Below are 15772 nucleotides of genomic sequence, written 5' to 3'. Positions count from 1 at the left end.
CGGGAGTGTCGGCCCTTCGACCGCGGGGAACCTGAGGTGGACATGACAGTGACCGGGTTACCATCGTTGGGTCTAACTTGTCAACCTGGCCAGGGTCAGAGTTAAGATTCAGAAACATCTGGTTCCAAGGGATGTGGGGAGCTCTTCCTGTAGCCAACTTAGGTTTCACCTAGATGTACATAGCGTATAGGATGGTCCATCCTTGTTCCCCAGGCTAGATGGGAAAAGACACCAAATCAAAATTCTGCGGAGGGATGAGTTGGTTTTTCCTTAATTCGTATGAAGCACCAATTTTCCCTAATTCCTTGTAACCTCAGTGACCATAGGTGGCACAGGTGGATTCTTTGAGGTTCATAAATGAGGGTCTGCACAGTGAAGTTGGTCCACTCTTGCCCAAGTCTGGAAAGCACTTTAGAGAACTTTTTACTGAGATTCTTCAATGGTCTCTTTGCGCTCTTGTAGTTAATCACACCAGATGTGAGCACAACCATGGCCACCTTCAAATTGGAGGTGAGTTGGGAAAAGTCAGAACCAATGAAATCGTATATTGTTAATACAATTATTCTTGTCCCCTAATTCTAATGACCTCGATGTTTGATCTCTCAACCAGAGTGCCATTTATGCTTGCACGAGGGTCCACAAGATTGATGAATAGGCTACTTCATACGAATTATGAGTTATGTGCTTAAGCATGTGATCCAAATTCCACACCATTGGTAATGGAATCGCGCATCCTTGGTTTATTGTAATTTCCATTAGTGCGGGAGAAGTTCTGAAAACGAGCAGACTAACGTTAACGATATTGTTATAGAATCTGAAAGAGAACCCACTTTCACCTTGATCCTGTTGTTTCCTGATATGAACTACTGGTCAGGGATACTGGAGATCTTAAAAGGCCCATAGAACAACTATTGAGTATATGCGCAAGACTCCCCAAAAATACAAAACGCACTGTAACATCTCTTCGAACGAATTGAATTACTGATATTCTCGAGTACATCTGATTCGGACTTGCATGTACCATTTACACAGTTTATGCCGTGTATCATCAACGCGGGGAATAGGTCTGTGAGCTCGAGACATAGGCAAGCAACATTGATAGAGTGTCGGTTTTCAGATTTCTTTTTGAGAAAAAGTCTGGAAATGACTTATTGAGTGATATTGTAAAGTAAACCTTTTATTGGCATTTTGCTTGTATGCTATGCATAGGAAAATTAACATTGAATGTGCTCATTTTTCAAAGACACCGAAACGCTTTGTGGAACTACTGTATTATATGAATATTAACAAGGACAGTAGATCTGTGGCTCTTTAAGTTTTAGGTAACATGTGTTGTTACCGCGATTCTGTGAGTAGGTGTCTGTGGTTTTAATTTTGTGATGACGCTGGCTAATCTATCAAATTGAGGGTCTTATAAACAATTTATTCGTTTTGTTGTTTGCGTCATTGGTCAATATATTTATTTGTTGTTGTTGTTTTATAACAGATTGATAAGAGGTCAAAATAACAGCTTTGTGACTAAAACAATTTGGTTCGTTGGTAAAACTATATGCCGGTACTGGCATGTCCAAGCCAAATTAGATGACGTAAAAATGTCAATATGCCCACTGACAGTAGAAATAATTACCCATTTTATAGACATGGAAGTACCTTAAAAGTATTATTTTTTACATTTCAGTCTCTGTCGAATTATCAAATCACTCATGCATATAATGGACTTATTTGGATCCACGACAGGTTACCTTTGTTGTTCTATGTGGTGGTCATTTTGATACCTTCATTTGTCTACTTCTGTAGTTGAAAAATAAAAAATGCCAATGTTATGACTATTTTTTCTATTTTTTCAGTGAAATTTCGAGATGGGTGGCCATCTTGATGGGACGTCATTACCGGAACTTAATACGATTCGGTTAACATTGGTTTTGGTTGTTTTTAGTTTGCTTAAATTGATTGACTAGTGGTCAAAAAACTTATATGCTCTGAAATTATAGATTGCTGTTGGGGAAACAATTTTTGCTGCGTCTCTAAACTAAAACAAAAATATGAAAAATTTTGGCTGAAAAATCACCATTTTTGAGCTTGAAAGTTGTTAAATCCGATTTTTTTCATTTCCCAGCGTGTGAAATCACAATACGTATATTGGGGATTTTTTGTTGGTCACTGATATGTATTTGTTGTGTTCTATTTTGTGTCATTTTGGTACACTCATTTGTCTACTTCGGTTGAAAAATATTAATGTTATGACCCTATTTTCCAATTTTTAGTGAAATATTCTAGATGGCGGCCATCTTGATGACGTCATAACCGGAAGTTCATCCCAACTTTGTGCAATGTTAACATTTGGATTTGTTGATCAGTATGGGTCATAAGGGTTCAGAAAAATATTGGTTCGGAGGTTTTTTTTGGGGGGGGGAGGCCCGAAGGTGCATGTGGGACCCCTCCTACCTCAGCCAATGGCCTAATGGAGTCCTACAGCTAAATAACCAATCTTGCAGGTAAAATGGACAACACGAGACAACAATATGACTCCAAGTACGAAGAATGTATAATCTGACAACATGGTTATCCCTTGATGTGCAAATTTACAATTTTAATGGCATATGCTGCAAATGTTGTTTACAGACACTCTGTATATAATAAAACTATGTTGCAATGAATATAATATACAAATAATTTTTTTTCGTTGAACTATGTGGTGCATAACTATTACAGGAGGGAAAGGGCCAAAAGGCAATTCTTAAAGGTATAATTAATCAATAGAAGTGAAATGAAATGTCAATAAAACTAAGTGTCAAATGTTCATTTGAAATGCAATTGGTTTCTTGCATCCAAAAACAAAACTGAATTGTTTTGAATTATTTGTTATATTCAAAAATACTTTAATACCAAACAAAGATATTCAGGCAATCTAAGTAAGTAATATGAGTCAGTTTCTTGATACTTTTGCTTACAATAATTGAAGAAAAGTCATATCAAAGTCAGATTACAGATATGATACTGTCTCTATATAAGGCAAAAATAATGGACACTGAGATTTCTTAACAGCATATTAAAACAACCATTCTCAAAAATCAGTGTTATTTGTATACATTGACATGTAACAATGGACCCTGGATAATCAGGACAACATTCGTTTCCCAGCCTATTACCGTACATATTACACAAATTTCCGGACTGCCCAAATTTTTCGTGTACCCTAGTCAATTTTTGAAAATGTACATGTAAACAATTACTCCCCCATGGACCGTGTAATCAAAGATGGGTTTTTATCGTTTATGTACTTAAAATAATTACTTTGTATTGTTATGTTGTTACAGATAGGTTTATTTTTAGATTTAATTTATGTTAAGGATTATGGAAATTAACGTACATGTAGATCACACATTATTGGCAAACTTGTTGTTAACTTTCGTCCACATTACTTTAAACTGTTGTATTACATGTTATTGGATAACAAGATCAGAAACAGTTGTAAAAACATTTGATAGAGGACATCAACTAATGAGAACGACCAATGGGCTATGTCACTAGAAGTGTTACAAATTTGTGTCATTTTGGTGAACACACTGCACAAAGCCAACAAGTCAAACTGTTTAATGATGTTTCTGTTGTAGCAAATAAATGAATGTCATTCCATATACAATGTACTTATATGGCCGTGTCACAGATGTGGAATCATTGAAATATACATTGTAGTAAATGATAATTACAGGCGTGATGATGGGTAAATAAATTATCAGTTTATATTATAAATGTAGGATATTTCTATATATATATCTAAATGCAAAGTTACTAGACACTCGCTAATTGTTATCACTTGATGTTTTGCAACATTACAGTCAATGGGACAGAATTGTAGTTCTGATAATGACCGTCTGTCAGAACATATATAGTGTGTTTCATTCAAGCCAAGAAAACTCTTTTTTGTTTGTTTGAATTTTACAACAAAACAGAAAGACTAACACGTGAGTCAGTCTGTGAAGTTAAAAGTTTAAACACCTTCTATCTCTCAACAGATTGATAACAATTGGCAGTATGTCAAATGGTGACAACTTTTTTGCAAAAGTTGCAAATATACTGGATTTACTTTTTTGTATTTTGGTGTCTTAATTGGCATTATGAAACATGCCTGTTGTCCAGAGCTACATGCATGTTGTCGCAGCAGCTAGTTTAATATATGCCTGGTAGTCATCCTTAGAATCATTTCACTGCTTCCAAAGTAATCCTGATAATCTCCAGTCTTCAACAATTATGAATCTGCTTCAGATGACTAGCAAATGAGTCCTGTAATTATAAAATTTAACATATATATCAATATTCTTAATTTGTTATTAAAAAGTTACAGAAATCATCTAACAATGACAAATGGACGAAATTGGACTCATGTATACAAGTACTTTGAGTTAAAGATGCTCCACCGCCGACAGATGATAAATGATATTCATCATTTGAACAATAATTAATGTTTAATCGTGTATGCATAAGTCTAATTAACACAAAAAATAATATAAAATAATTCATTTTGCCTTTGGGTCAAGCGCAATCAGTGCTTCATTCCATATAGGATATAGTGATACGGAATTTTTTCGGGATGCAATTATTTTTTTTTTTTTTTCATATTTTTAACTTGAAGTGAAATTAGAAGCTTAAACTTTTCCACGGCGGTAATGGTGTAAAGTAAGTAACTTTTGTAACTGAAGAAAAATACTAAATCGTATAATGCCGTTTTTGATAGTGAAAAAATACCATTTGTCAGCGGTGGAGCATCTTTAAATATATTAGCATCATAATTAATTTGTCTCCTATACCTGATACACATTGATAAAATACAATGTTTTTTACTGTTAGCAAAACTTACTTTAAACCAAATACTGTAATATTGAGAAAGTGCAAATTTACCATGTATGATATATTACAGTGCATAGGTTATTGTTTATTTTGGTAAGTGTTATTATAAATTCTCTGAATCCATGAAGTTATATAATATGTATATTTAATAATATATATTATATATCAAATGAGTCATGACACAAACGTACTTAATTAAAGATTTCAAGATTTTATTTATTCACTCGGACACACCAAATAGTGTGCAACAAGAGGTCAGACATATTTAACAGAATTAATGCATGACAGGCAAAATGTTACATCATTTGTAAAGAAAATATGGAAAAATACATATATTTAAACATTTCATAATTGTAATTATACATATAACTAGATTTGATCGCGATCAAAACACGGGATTTCAATGCAGCAAAATTATCATGTTATCTATCAGACGATCACTTTAATACGTTTTCTCTTCGCATCTATTCGAAATATTTGTACAGACTTGTGATCCCCTAGATGAGCATTCATAAAAATATATTTACATTCTGAGTGGTTCGTCTCTTTATGAATCAACCAACTGACGAAAACAAACATTTGCCTATGAAAACACCATGAATACACTATGAATACAACGATTCTCGTGCATCGATCAGCTGATTTCAAACAATGCGCCAGTTTTATATAAATAAAAAAATAGTCCCCTACAATATTTCAATGCATAATATCTTATGTGTTGTTTCTTGATATAGAATCAACTAAGGTTTACTGTAATGAGTCAATCAAATCTTATTTAACTAAATTTCTTGTTTATAGTTTGTCATTTGCAAAACAAGGTCAACCGGAAGGCGGAAGCTTAAAAACGCGACGTTGTGGAACGACTTCGTCATCCAGCTGTGCCATAAATCTCGTTTCTCGTCGTATGTTGGTGTCATAATTTTAAACCTTTCAATTATTTTTATTTTCATAGATTATTCTAATGTGAATATATCGATTGAATGTATTTCTTCTAATTTTCATAGCAGCTATGAATAGCAGAAGCTATCTACATATCTTCCGAGGAACGAGTATAATGTAGATAGCTTCTGCTATTCATAGCCGCTATAAAATTTAGAAAAATACACCCAATCCCTACATATCATGCGTCCATTCGAACTCTTCTATTTAAGACTCCAATAATATACAAAACAAATCAAATTCCGGAACTCCGGGAAATTCGTATAAACTAATGTTAGAACCAATATGCGGAAAGTAGTAAACGTGAATTATCTCCCTTTTGACTATACACTCTGTATCTAGGGTATTAGAGTTTAGGGGATCTAGCCTTTAACCAATCAGTAGAGGACACTTGCTTCAACAGCGTCCTTAGTTAGTCTTGGGCTGATTAGTCACATGACCAAGACAGTCAATTATGATTTGGCAAACCTTATGTGACAGAAATATTAGATACTAGGTAGCTGGGCTCTGGTCAATTTCATAATTCTTGGAACAGAGTCACTTGCTTGTTATTGTCCAAGATACTCCTAAAGTTTATGTTGTTTTGTTAATTACATACCTTTAATTATATTTTATTGTAATTTGCTTTCTGAAGATACTTATCAACATATGTTAATATGTTTTGGAGTTACTCAACAAATTACAAACAACTGGTTGTAAACAACAATTTTTACCCCCAATTCAGATCATTGATAGATCAATTAAAATAATTTTCTGAAATGAAAAGGTACTCAGAGGATTTAAACTTAATACTGATTGAAGTTGTACCCCTGGTAAATAAGGTTGTCCCTGAAATAAAAGTTATACCTTTATATAAGATCTATCAATTAAACCACAGGATTTAACTTGATACCGGCTGAGGTGCTATCCCTGGTAAATAACATTGTCCGTGGTAAATTCTTAACCTGATACCGGTGGGGACGCCCCCGGTAAATAAGGTCCCCGGTAGGAAAATTGACTTCATACCAGATTGGTCCGCCCCTGGTAAATAAGGTCACCCCTAAATGCATGGTAGTAGTCTACCTGCAATATTTTTAAAGTATAACCTGATACCAGATGGGTCATCCCTGGTAAATAAGGTTACATAACAGTTTAAAACTATATAAAAAGTATATTTGTAGTCATACGAGTAACTCCCAAGAAGCCACATGTTAGGTTATTTAGTCATAGTAGGATTTAATTACTTTTGAATTAGATAATTATATCAGTAATAAAATAATTGGAATATAATCTTGCGTCATTGTATTGTGTGTAAAGTGAAATAGAGTCACCGAGTTTTGTATATAGTCATTAACACGTAACACTGTGCACCTCAGTGGCGGCCAAATCTAACAGTATTCAAAGAACATTAACGATGTATATATTAATATTTTGAAAACATGAAAGCACATCTTTATTCAAGATTTTTGTCCTTATGCAGTCTTGTAAATGCATTCTATACCTTTAGTTTCATGGCCAAAAGGACGCAATTCGAGATGATCTTCGTGACCGGGCGCGATCGTATTTAACTTTGATGATCAAATTGCCAATTTCATGAGCCAATATCTCTGCCATATTGTATAATTTGAATATACTTGATAGGCCTGCTTCTCAGCATGCCAAATGCCAAATATCAGGTCTCTAGGACGCTTGGTTTTTAAGAAGTCGTTTAAATATATTTCAGTCTATTTAACCCCCGTGACCTTGAATGAAGATCAAGGTCATTCATTAGAAGAAAGAAACCTTAGCCCTTCATCTCAGCATGCCACAGGTCCAATATCAGGTCTCTATGCCTCTCGCTTATTAAGGAGAAATCGTTTAAAGATTTCAAGCTTTCTGACCCCGTGACCTTGAATTAAGGTTAAGGTCAATGAAAAAGAATACGTTCTGTAGACATTCATCCATGCAATGTCTATTCAAAATTTTAAGCATGTATGTTAAGTATTAAAAGCGCTGAAACCTTGTACATTTTTGGCGGGAAAACGACAAAATCGCCATTTCAAAGGGTTATATCTCCGCAATTTTGAAACAGATGACCTTGAAACTTGTCATTATACATTTCTGAGAGCATGCCCTTTCATATCCAACTTTCAAATCTTTTCTGTGGCAATTTTCGTTTTTGACCTTTGTTTAACCCCGTAGCGAACTCTTGGCCTTGACATAATCTCTGATAACATGTAATGCACAAAAAACGCGCTATGTCACGATCTACCTTAATGACTTAATGGGGATAGCGAACATAATACGGTAATGAAGTTATAAATGTTTAAAGTTTGTTCGAGAAAAGTAGTTTGTTACGTCTGTGACCTTGACCTTGAACATTTTTGTAAAACCTCAAACGTACATTTTAAGATCTCATATACGTACATAACATGTCCAAAGTTGAGCTTCGTACTGTGTTCCGTTCGTGAGATATCCTGCTAACAAGATTTGTGGAAATAAGAAAAAAAAGAAAAATAATAATAAGAAGAAAAAACAGAACATTAGCAAAAGGGATTTCCATCCGTAAATGGAAATCCCTAATAAACTTACCAACTACATACTCACAATGCTGGGTGATAAATGAGTGTTATAATAACTTGACTATTTTTTGGATGAATAAACTGACATTTATATATAGTTTTTTTTATATAAAATATTGAGAACATTCCTTTCATTTTGTAGAAATAAGGGTTTCTGTGGTAGTGATTTGGAATAAATTTATTACGTAACTGGGCTACATTATGATTGTTACACACAAATAAAAAATGGAACTCGTCTCCAGTATAAGCGCTACAAATTGGATATACTCTATCTTGACGTTGTATCCAAGCCCATCTTCCAGTTTCAACCGGAAATTTTATATTTGAGGTTCTAAATTTGCATATTGTTTTCCTGTCTTTTTCATTTTGTCGCACAAGATACCCTTCGAAGCCAAAATGATATTTAAATAAAGAGTTTGTCCGTCCTCTTGGCGTGTTTTCTAATTGGTTAAACCATGTTTGTAGAAATTGATCGTGATTTTTGAATAATTATTGAATGTAGGTATTCAATATTAGGTAAACAGTTTCTCTGATGTATCCAAACACTGTCTAAAACATTTTTAACATATACCATCCATTTAACCTCAATCTGACCAGTATACATCAATTTGTACATAAAACTAGACAGTTTGCTTTCATTGGATAGAAGAGTATACCAACATTTTATCATTCTTAGTTTAATATTAACAGTAATAGGTTACCTGCCACTTTCTCCGTAAATCATGAAATTAGATGTATTTTTTCGTAGACCAAGAATTCTTTTACAGAACTAGATGTATTTTCCAACATACTTGTATTTTCGTATTAAGGATGAAAGATTACTAATATAATTCTATAGCGATTGACCTACGGGATCATCCCGCAGAAAATACGTTGCGCCATTGTCCCTATAGTTTATCTGTATGTTCTATATGTGTGCATTGTTTGGTTTTTAAACATTAATGACCGTCCTTAATATGTATTTTTTTGTTCTTTTTTGTCTTGACAAAGGGGTAGATCACCTCAACAATTCAACAATATTCTGTCCACATTGTTAGAATTACTTATTTGTCCAATATTTACTATTACAAGTAATGTCTGTCCTACAAACATAAAGATCTAGTGTTATCTGGACAACAACCGTTGATATTACTTCATTGACCCATATACTTTTATAAAACACCCGTATAATACAAAATGTTCTCTGGGTTCTGTCCCCTGGCCGAGACACACCAAAGTTTATAAAAGTGGTAGTTTCTGCTCCTGCTAAGCGCTCGGCATACAGTGAGTGGGACGACTGGTTCGCCCGTTGTCAGTATAATGTGACCGGGTGGGGTGTTGCTTGGTGTCTTCGGTGGCACGCTTGATTGTTATAACACTATAAAAAGGGCAACAGTTCCACTAGACATAACCATAGCTGTTAAAAGAACGTTAATCAACCAAACAAACAAACACACAAACTCTTGCTTAAAGTACAATTGTACAACTAGAAACATATATATTTATGTAATTATATAAAACTATGTTTCTGTTACAAGATTACTACATGCATATAGCCTATACACAGCGGAATTAAAGAGTTTAGGGTAGGTGTACATTGTAAATATATTATAAATGCATATATTTTTTTTTAAATCGGACATCATTTACCTTTATCAAAAAGAAAACATATTCCTCTCTCTCATTTAAAAAAAGAAAATATCCTGTAATCACAATCACTGCCGTATTAGGTAAATATATCTTCTTTGCCGTAGAAAACAATAAGTTTTTTCAACTATAATATTGGGTTACATTCTGCTTTTACGAAACTCATAGTTCAGCTAGCATGGTTATAAAATAGGATAGACACAGGTGGATAACGACCTAGATGATAACACATCGATGTACCATACAGTGACCTGTCAATCATTATCAGGTCAGGTCTTTTGTTCACTAATGTCGCAATGTGTCAACACCGTTTCGCACGGTGTCGGTATTTGATTTGCAGATTCAGATTCTTTACTTTACAACTTATCTCAACCTATCAACAAATACATGCATAATAACAGATAATGCTACATAAGGACATTGTTCTCATTACAAAACCATATACACTTTCACACGCATTCACATCCACCCATACAAGTTTGATTAAAAAATATACCATCCATTAAATTCAATATCTATTGTAGTATCTATAGCAGAAAGAGAGAGAGAGAGAGAGAGAGAGAGAGAGAGAGAGAGAGAGAGAGAGAGAGAGAGAGGGTAAAAAAAAAATTGGTCTTAACCTGACAGCAATTTGCATCTTTCTAAAGCAAAAGAAATATATTACCCAAATTATTTAAGACCTTTACATTTTGTGTATTTAATATTTGAATTAAACATGCAAGGAATTCACATATATGATGGTTTTATAAATTTCAATTTTAAATCTTCATACACTTTACATTTAAAAACGAAATGGAATTCATCTTCAATATCATCATTACAAAATGAACATATTTTCTGATTCTAGGATATAGGTATATTCCTATATCTCCCCCTCTCTATATTCAAATCATGGGCAGATAACCGAAATTTAGGTATGTTTCTCTTAACTTTAAAGCCTAAAGATTTATTTAAATAAGGTTGACAAAAATAAGTTGTAATAAGATGTTTGTATAATTTTCCTTTAGATGAATCATTTATCAAACGTACACATTTCTGTCTAAAAGATCTTCTAACTTGAGTTTAAATAGATCAGAATCAGATTTAAGAAACGATTTCAAATCATACATGTATATACATAGCCCATACCACAATTATTTAATTCCAATCTCAACTGTAAAATCTAGCTATGATTATTTTATTCCATTTCTTTACGACATTACTTTAAAATGCAATTGTCGGAATTTTTTAGTTTCATCCAGTAATTAAATATTCTAATTTTCATGATAATAGATAAAGAAACTCTTCCGAGTTTAATATATACCATAGCATTACTAGTGTTTTTCTTCACACCAAGTGCTCTTTTTTTAAGAAGCTGTTGTGTACCTTTTCAATGTCAGGAGCTTTTCGAAATCCCCATATTTCACCTCCATAATTCAAAACACTACTAACATACGGACTGGTTTCAACGTTAAAAAAGTTGTATTTCATACATTCATAACAGCGAACAAAGCTTTTTACCTTGTTCCGAGATATTCCTTTGAGTTTTAAAAAAAAATCCGTTATAGTTTAACATAAGCCCCAGATTATTGAATTCATTTACGACCTCAATTGGCTCATTATTGTAATATCATTTCTCATTATTTCTCATAGTTCAACCATTTCTAAAAACAATAATTTTTGTTTTCTGAACATTAACAGTAAGCCCCAATTTTGTAGTATAATCCTGTAAGGAATTCAAAATGACTTGGAGATCATTTGGCGACTCGGATGACAACACCATATCATCTGCATACATGAGTGGAAAACTATTAATGGTTCGAATCTCTAATAAAGTGCAATTATCATTATTAAAATTAATTTCTAAGTCATTGACAAACAATGTAAATAATATCGGCGACAAAATTTCTCCTTGGAACAATCCACTGTTGACCTTTTAGAAATCTGAGGTACCATTGTATTTTACACATCTTACATCATCATAAATACTTCTTATAATTCTCAACATTTTGCCTTCTATTCCCTCCTTTATAAGTTTACACAACAGATTACGCCTATTTACAAAATCAAATGCCTTTTTATAATCGACAAACAACAGTATAATCGTTTTCGTTTTCTTAGTGCCCTATCTATCAGACATTGCAGAGCGAAAATGGCATCCACCGTTGACAGACGTTTCCGGAAACCAAATTGTGCGTTTGCTAATTTATTATAATTTTGATCAACTGTAACGAGCCTTTCATTTAACACAGAAGTGAATATTTTACCAAGACAACTGACTAAAGTAATTCCTTGGTAATAATAAGGATTTTCTTTATCTCATTTTTTAAAAACAGGGATACATGTACCAATACTCCATGAGGATCGGAATTGTCCCGAGTCAAATATTCAGTTAAATATGGTCGTAAGACATGGAATAAGAAAATCTTTTGCTGTTATAAAAAGTTAATTGTACAAACCATCAAGTCCACAAGACTTATTACGTTTGAGTTTACTTATTGCCATTTTCACCTCTCTTTCACGATACCGTTCCATTACCTACGTTCACGATACCGTTCCATTACCTACGTCATATTCTAGTAAAAACTCTGCAGCCTCTTCATTTGCATCTACACTCGTCGGCTGCAAGTTTCTAAAATGATCATAAAAAGCTTGACTTGTTATTTTGCCATTGTTTTGCCTACCTTTTTTCTTAAACATTTTATGAAACCTTTCCGGATTATTTTTTCTGGGGAAATTCATTAAATTACCTTGATGTCGTTTGTACCCTCTCTTTAGTCTAGCTTCGACTTTCTTATACTGTTTTTTCTTGCCAATAAGCTCACTGTGGTTTTGTTAAAGATGCTCCACCGCTGACAAATGGTATTTTTTCACTATCAAAAACAGCAGCAGACGATTTGATATTTTTCTTCAGTTACAAAAGTTACTTACTTTACACCATTACCATCGTTGAAAAGTTTGAGCTTCTAATTTTACTTCAAGTTTAAAATATCGAAAATAATCAATTGCATCCCGAAAAAAATCCATTACACTATATCCTATGTGGAATAATGTACTGATTGCGCATGCACCAAAGGCAAATTAAACTATTTTATATTATATTTTGTGTTAACTAGACATATATATACATGATTAAACACCAATTTTTGTTCAAATTATGAATATCATTTATGCTCTGTCGGCGGTGGAGCATCTTTAAGATTTACATTGACAAAAAATTCTTAAAGCTGATCTCATATACGATTTATGATACTTGTTTCGAATTTTTCATTTGAAAATGAAAAACTCAAATCTCGAATAATAAATTTAATATGAAGGAAACCGAATGACAGATCCCCTATCTATCAACAAGACAATAACTATTTGAAACGTCTAAATATTAAGCCTTCGTCCAAAATTGGTATATTTGGTACCTGTAAACAAGACACCCCTTCAAAGGTAGACTGGGTTGCCTATCGTAGTTTTTCCATCCTCCGCAAAGTTTCGCTACGAATATACAACTAGTAATTATGAGCGCAGCCTAGCGGATAAAATTGGTACTAACGCAGATAACCCCGTCTCATCCTCGATACTCCAGGGGTTCCGATCACTTACGATCTCTACACCCCTGGACTATCTCATAGTAAAACTATAGAGAATAGAACAGGTAATTTAATCATTTGATGTACATCAAATGAGCCGTGTAACGGTAAACTGTTGTTGACTGTTTTTTCAAGATACATTTAGGAAATTCAAAGCTTTATTTAAAGACTATAATGAGGTAAAAACGGTATAAAGCTAGTATATTAATAATCCGAAATAAAAGGCCAAAATAAATTCAAAGTAAAAGTAAAATCATTTCTAAAGACATATTTTCGATTCCTGCTTATTATCGAGATTTTAGGTGTATCAAACAGTCACGTAATCAGTAAATAAATAAATAAATAATTTAAATAAATAAATACAATAGATGATAAATAAATAAATAAACAAATGTTCTCTTATTTTTCAGAAAAATGAAACTTTGGCATCGATTTACCCCCAGACGTTTTGTAGCTATTACATTATGTATCAGCATCATTATCATCGGATTGGCTTTATTAAAGTACATTGATATATTGGACATTTCGCCAAAGGAAACTGTGCTATATTCCATCAGGGATATATTTCATATGTAAGAGATATTACAATAGGAAATTCCACATCGACTCACTATCTAGCCAACAGTATAATTCGGAAAAAGAAGAACATTTATTTCTACAATCCAGAATTCTTCCCCATGTTTGATGATTGGATAGTTGATACGTGGGGAACAGGAAAGAAATTTGAAAACTGTCCGGTATCCGATTGTATTGTAACTAAAAACAAAAACATATCTATGGACAAAGTAGATGCCGTTATCTTTAAGCCAAGGGACATGCGATACTGCCCTCCAAAGAAAACACCAGGTCAAGTCTGGATATTTGCTGAATTTGAAAGTCCAACTTACTATTTCCAAAGAAGTGCTTTTACGCCCTGAAGAATAAAGTGAACTGGACCATGTCATATCGCCGAGATGCTGACTTTACACTCGAACATGGCTACTTTAGAAAAAGCAATAAACCCAAATACAACCAGAAAGATTTAGATGAAATTTATGCTAAGAAGAACAAGATGGCTGTGGCGTTTATAAGTAACTGTAAAGCACGTAGCAAGAGACATGAATTTATCAAACTTTTACAGTCTCATGGTATCCAAGTTGACATATTTGGATCATGCGGAACTATATTGAAGGAATGTGACAACGATCTTCGCTATCGTGCATGCTTTAATATATCAGGGAGTCTTAAACGAGATTGCTTCGTTTCAGTTCTTCCAAAGTATAATTTTTTTCTTTCATTTGAAAATGCCCTTTGTTTGGATTACACGACAGAAAAATCTCAACATCGTGTCATGCAGCATCCAATAGTGCCAGTAATACGAGATGGCAGTAACACAGCCATATTTCACCCCCCTCATTCCTACCTTAACACAAACGACTACAAATCCATGAAAGAACTTGCTCAACATATGAAGACGTTAGCTAACAACAAGACCGCTTATTTGGAATATTTTAAATGGAAGCAATATTACGAAACAGAAGACATGTTTTTTGAATGGAACGCTGCATTTTGTAGTATTTGTGAAAGACTAAACAATCCGGAGAAACACCGCCGTGTTTACCGTGACGTAGCAGCTTGGCACATAAACCCAAACGGAAAACAAGCATGCCATAATGCATCGGATCTGACTCCTTAGGTCAAACCTTTACTGGGTGAGGACTATGATGAGAAAACGTCACAATAACTGCCTTAGTTGCGTGTGTGTACTCAGGATTTTTTTCCTGTATAGACTAAACGAACCTGAACCGGAATATATAATTGTGATAACCGGGACATATAATTGTGATAACCGGGATATATAATTTTGATACGTCAGAACGATGAAAACCGATTAAAAACAACTCGACGATAGGTAAAAGGGAACACAATACGTCGCGTTATTCCACTCCCAGGCCGTTTTATAAATGTTTGGTGTGGGATAATAAAATTGATATTCCAGTAGACGTTCCGGACTACCAATTAGGCGAGATTTTCACCTTGGACTCGAACTTCTTATTCTCAGTGTCACGTCACAAATTGTTCTTATCGTCATTATTAATCGAATGACGTCATACTGCTGTTCTTCGTTCGCTGTATGCAGATGCAGGACAAACCACACCTAAAATCGGATGTGTGACGTCATCGGATTGCATGTTTTCGTATTCCTACAATAAACTGTCAACTCAAAATTGGTATTTATTCAGCGTTACATCTAGCTGTACGATTAGCCGTTAGGTGATT

General features: G+C 33.8%; 1 pseudogene; it reads left to right on the top strand.

The window, feature by feature from the left end:
* The first annotated feature begins 489 nt into the window (after positions 1-489).
* On the top strand, positions 490-15188 carry LOC138334595 (4-galactosyl-N-acetylglucosaminide 3-alpha-L-fucosyltransferase FUT6-like; annotated as a pseudogene).
* The last annotated feature ends 584 nt before the right edge of the window (positions 15189-15772 follow it).

The sequence above is a fragment of the Argopecten irradians genome, chromosome 11 (genome assembly GCF_041381155.1).
Source record: "Argopecten irradians isolate NY chromosome 11, Ai_NY, whole genome shotgun sequence".
NCBI lineage: Eukaryota > Metazoa > Mollusca > Bivalvia > Pectinida > Pectinidae > Argopecten > Argopecten irradians.
The sequence above is the reverse complement of the archived record's forward strand: the minus strand, read 5'-3'. Positions and strand labels throughout refer to the sequence as shown.